Below are 6,000 nucleotides of genomic sequence, written 5' to 3' on the forward strand. Positions count from 1 at the left end.
AGCCCCCGCACTCATTTCTTGAGTCCCAGCATATTTTTCATTACAAATTAAGCACTGAATATAACCCTTCCAATTATGCAAAAACTCAGCCTTTTGAAGCTTTGCCCTGAGGAGGGGACCTGCGTCTGCTGATCACCTGTTATCTGAAGACAAAATCAGAGGCCCAACTGTTCAAAAGAGTGAGTCTCAGATTCATTGGGGGTGCTTGTTTTGAGCCAATGTGGTTATGAATTTGTAACCACAGAATAACTCCTTGGTGGAGTTTGAAGGACTGACTCCTACCAGAGCCCTTGTAGGAGTTGGGGGAAGTGGGGGGGGGGGGGGAAAGATGATCTCCGGTAAATTTATTTGCATGCGTGCAGGTTCCTTTATTGTTTTTAGTATGTTTTCTCTGTTATTCATTTACCTAAAGAATAAATGTGCTTGCTTAGCAAGAGCTGGGTGGTAACTTAATGTGGGCAATTATGCTGTTTATAGCTTTCGAGGAAGGAAGACAAAGCAGGCCTGCTGAGGAAGTCTGACTTGCCGGGGAATTCACAGTGTAGGCAGGGAACTGTGCAGCCTGGAAATACCCCAGTTAGGAGTGGGGAGAGAGACATGTCTCCACCCAAGAGAGGTGATGGTTGGGGAGTCAGAAGCAGAAGACTTGAGTGCACTTGGTGAACCATAGAGGAGGAACACAGGGGCAGTTGCCCTAGATTGTGACAAATGGGTTCCCCCAACTGAGAATTTAAAAGGCAGAGGAGCAGCTCATTTGTTGGCAGAACAAGGAAGAGAGCAAACTTGCTACCAGCAGCTCCAGAGGAGACAAGCTGAGGGAAGGCAGAATCTCTCCCTAAACAACTGCCCAAAGACTGGAAGGAACTATGGGTAAGCAGCATTATAATTCGTGTAAGTAAATAAGGCTGGCCAGAGCTGGCTTTTCCCCTTTTCCTGTCTAGCCCTCTATGCTTTCTAGCTCTGGGGCTTACAAATCTATAGGTGGAGGAGTAAACAAACCTTATGTACTGGAATGGGTAAAAACCCCATACACTGGGGGAATAGGGAAGTAAAATCTCATTTCAGGGTTGGGGTAGAAAAATCCTAATTCTGGGGGAGGGGTAAAGCCTATTTTTTTTCAGGGGGCAGGGGGGGAATTGAAAACCCTATGCCAGGGAAGTGGAGCAATGAAAAAAATCCCTATTTCAGGGGGAAAGAGAAGGAAAAACCCTATTTTGGCAGGGAGGAATAAAATAAAACTCTATGTGAAGGGAAGATGAGTAAAGAAAACTATTTTGGGGGTAAAATAACCCTCTTTTGGAGGGAAGTCTAAAAAATTTCTCTATTTTGGGGGTCAAAATGGGGGAAAGTATTTGGGAGGAGGTGTAAAAAAATCCCTATTGCAGGGAGGAAGTAGAACCCTGCCTTATTTCTACAGGGAAGTGTTTAAAAAAAACCCATCTGAGGACTGAGGGATTACCATTTCAAATTAATTCTAAAAATGAAAACGGAATGTTTTGAATATACTTTAACAACACTGCTAAAATGAAAAGTCTGCTACAAACTTAACCGTGGAGTTGCTCCAGCTATGGCATAATAACCATCTCCTTCATCAGTAGCCACACTGCTAAAGTTTGAGCTTCCACTAATGCATGTTTCTGGGCAGCATGCATGTTAACATGTGCGCTGCCCTCTCAATGGAGAAGATGCCAGTGATGGCAGAGACAGCAGTCCTGAGAGCTCCCATTCAACCAGAACCATTGGACTAGGACTCCTGGAATTTTCTGGGACAAGGCATGGTCAATAGGGAAACAAATTCCCAGCAAATGGAGGATTAAGTAAATGATGGAGTCTACTTACTTAGCTGTAACATCCCCATACAAGGAGAGGTGCTCAGCTTACCTCATGGCTGCCCAGTCCGAGCTGCCTGGCCTCACACAGCTAGAAGGAAACATGCATAAAGGGCACAGAAAGGTCAGTCTTCAGGGAGGCAGATACTCCAAAAGAGTAGACAAAATAGGTTTCCAAAACATAATGCTGAGGGCACCTGGTTTGGCAAGTGTGAGAGAACAAGTCACTCATCCAAATTCTGGTCCAATGGACTCTAGCTATGTAACCATTCTCTCTCTCTCCCCCCACCCCATGCTTTTCATCACTTGTTCCTTGGTGTTACTGACCCATGCTCATGTTGCACACCGTGCCTTTAATGGGGCTCAGCTTGGCAGGGATGCAGAGCAGGACCAGCCCTTGATGCTCCTCGTGCTGCTAACACAATCTAATGGTTCATCAGATTTTTTTTTTTAGCCCAATGATGAGCTACTGAGGACCCCATAAGACATGATGAGGTGGATACTGCTGGGACAGCCCTACAGGAACATGCAGAATTGCTGTCTGCTAGTGGAGGTCTCCAAAGAATAAACATGGACTTGACTGGCTTAATTCTGAGTTTTAACAAACTTTCCATTCCCTTCTAGTTGGCCTCCCTCTTTTTGGATGTAGTGGAGTGTGATGTGGGATCTGAAGGGGTGCTTGAGTGGGTTTGGTGTCTGCCTCTGACACATGTTTGAAGCTTAGAGAGGCTGTAGGGGACCAGAGAATTAACAGCAAAAGTTGCTCTTGACAAAGTGGCAAGCCCCTTTCAGTGGCTGTCTCCTCACTTATCCACCTCTTCCCCTTCCAGCCGAGTTGCTGGGCTATGCCTAAAGGAGCCAATGCCATTGGTGTATTATTGGTGATTTTGTTGTCTGTAGCTAGTGGCCTCCACTGGGTTCCTTGTCGCCCAGTACCTTTGCTTGGAGAGGCTATTTTCTGATTTCTAGGAGCTGGCCACGTTGGCTAGAGTGTGCTCCAGTGACATCACACTAAAGCACAGGTGAGTCCTGGGCACAATGACATGACATTGCGATGGCCACCCACCCCAGGGATTTGGTTCAATGACCACTTCTATCCACTGTATTTCCTTGTCACCATCATCAGCTTTAGGGTTGCATATCCTTCCTTCTGGCTGCTGTCATTTCAATTCTGAAAGTTGGGCCCTGTGTGCCCCAGTGGAGTTTTGTCTTGCATGTATTTTCTCTAACACCTTGAAATCAGGGAGCTGAATGAGCTGGTGCCCACTTCTCTACTTGCCTTCTCCTTGTGTTGGAGGATGGAGAGCGTGCCTGGAACTGTGTTAGTTGGAATTTTGGGACTGTTGTGCCATGTTTGCATTATTTTTCCAGAGGTCTAGAGTCTCTCTTGGAGAGAGAGTGATCAATGTTTATTAACATAACTTACAATTAATAAAATATGTCTCATGGAGGAATTGTAGAAGTTTTAGAATAGCTTAGATGCACGTGTTTAATATTTTTCTGTGTTTTCTCTGTATTTTATTTAAAGTCTTGGGTTCTTGAGCTTTTTCTTTAAGACAGGCTGCTTTGTGAATTATCCCTTTGTTTCGTGTAGAAACATGACTTTTGGTTGTATAATATAATTACTAGCATGATTAGATGACCTAACCTAATCATGACAATGAAAATTAGAAGTTCCCCAGGTTTCTACATCTCTAAAATGACAGCATCAAGAGACCAGCAGAATGCCAGTCAGTGTGAAAGTGATAGACATTGATATATGGTGAACTCAGCCAGGGTTCCTTAAAAATATCTTTTGATTATGGGAGCCACAGAAGTTGTCCAACTCAATGCAGATTAGAAGGGCTGAATTTTCAGAAAGCAGGTGCTCTGCATTTTCTGAAAACCAGGCTCATTTATGTCCCAAAATTTGGGCAGGCTATGATTAAGGTACCAAATATCACTAGTGATTATGAAAATCTTGGCCAATGGATATTTGCAAACAATGCAAGAACGTTCTCTCTGGTATTTTCTTAGGTTTTTTTTTTTTTTTTACAATAAACAGCTTTAGAAACTCAAAAGTCATAAAATGCTGAACCTAAAGCACAGCTGGCCAAAAATCAGGATGGTTTTACCCTGAAATTTATCTTTTTCGTAATGAAAGTCAGCTTCGCTTAATCACGGGGACTTTCTGTAGTGTATGTTGGGATTAATTGAAAAGAAGGAAATTGGTTCTCTGTTTTTTCTCACGCTGGAACACATCAACCATTCCTCTCTGTATAATCCCAGTTTATCAGATTTGAAAATGCATAAAAATGGAAAGATCATACATGTGTTACAGAAAGCAGTTCAGATATCAGGATTAAGTTGTATTTATGTGGCATTATCTGTAGTAGTAAAGTAGAAGCTTTCGGAATGCTACGGGGAAGTACAATTTCTATCACGGCTATAGTATCTTTAAATAGCTCCTTGGCAGCAATTGCTTCTCTATAGACTGGTAGTCCAATGATATTAAAAGTGGATATTAATACAAAAATTGTCTGAGAAACTAATTGACTTTTTTTTTTTTTAGGTCTACATATAGAAATGCAGTAAGCCATTTCTGCTCTTCTTTACACCTGTGTACTTCAGATTTGCTGTAGTATAAAGAAGAGCAAAATTTGGCCCAGATTGTTTGAAATATTGTTGCACGAAATGGCAGCACCCTCAGGCAAGACGCGGGGAAAGTTCTTACGTTGGGTACCCGAGGCATGGGGATGGGTGTTGAGGGTGGACTAATATGGGAACATTCAATGCTTTTATAACGGTCTACCATACTTTAACACTTTTCCTTACTCAGGTTTCGTGGCTCCACCCTCACTTGGATCTCCTCCTCTCTCTCCAGTTGGTTTTAGTGTTTCATTAGATGGATCATTCTCCATCCAACTTTCCCTGGGGCCCCACAGAATGCACATCACTGGCCCCCTTCTTTTCTCTGTCTGCCCCGCATCGCTAGGCAATCTTATTTGCTTGCACAACCTCAACTAGATATTTGAGTCAATGTAAAATTCTCTCTGTACTTGGGACATGGCACCCTCCAACCAAACCTGCATCTGCATTTACCTCCTTGTGTATGTTCAGCCATCCCCTTAACACAGCATTTGCAAAACTGAGCTCTTGATCTTTTCCCCATAAACCTTCTCTCTTTCCCCTTTATCACAATGGAACCCACCACAACTTACATAGGCCTGTAATTGGACATGATCTCTGACTCTCCTCTCGCTCCAGATCCACATATCTGGACAGTTCTAAAATCTTGCAACCTCTTCCCACAAAAAAATTCTAAATATCCAGGGATTTATAACCTGAATGTCCCTCACAAAAAGGAAGAGCCACACCACAGCTACACAGTCATCGGTACATGAAAAGACCTTTGCAAATCATGGGGAGGTAAGAGACAAAATTATAGGTGAGAATTCTCTCAGCTTTGAATTTGATCAATGTGGCCCCAGGATTACAGAGACAAATGGCAAGAGCAGTCGCATGGATAGTGGCTTGATGGGGAGTGGTGGTTCGGTCTGTACTTTGTGTGAACAGGTATGGGTTTCAGTCTCATTAAATTTCTCAGATGATATGACAATTGTTTCACCTTTAAGTTTCATCTATCTATGTATCCCCATTACGATAGACAGGTTTACACATGTGGGTGAGGTGGAGGGACCTTTTAAAACCCCAACATGGAAAAGTCTTACTTCTGCTGCCCCCCACTTCCCCTATATAAGGGTTTTTTTTATACTCCTCCCTGATACAGGGTATTTTTTATTCAACTTCCCAAAATAGGGTTTTTTGATCCTCCCCTGACATAAGAGGATTTTTATTCCCCCATGTAATAGGCCTTCTTAAACCCCAACTCCTGAGAAATGTGAGGTTTATTACTATATCTTGAAACACATTTAAAAAAAAAACCAAAAACTCAGTTTTTAAAAAAATCCCTCCACCTCCCTCCCCCGTCTCGTTTGTGTGTGCATATACGCATACACACAAGAATTCCATTTTCCCTTAGCTGAAAAGAGTTATGAGCAAAATTGACTGGGAGGAAAAATCTAAACAAAACAATGGGAAAGATCATTTGAAGTCATTTCAGAAAACTTTAATAGATGCAAAAAACAAAAAACCCAATTGTCCGATAATGAAAGAAGATGGTTACTTTAAA

The sequence above is a fragment of the Lepidochelys olivacea genome, assembly GCF_965140295.1.
Source record: "Lepidochelys olivacea isolate rLepOli2 genome assembly, chromosome: 10".
In the NCBI taxonomy this organism is placed as follows: domain Eukaryota; kingdom Metazoa; phylum Chordata; order Testudines; family Cheloniidae; genus Lepidochelys; species Lepidochelys olivacea.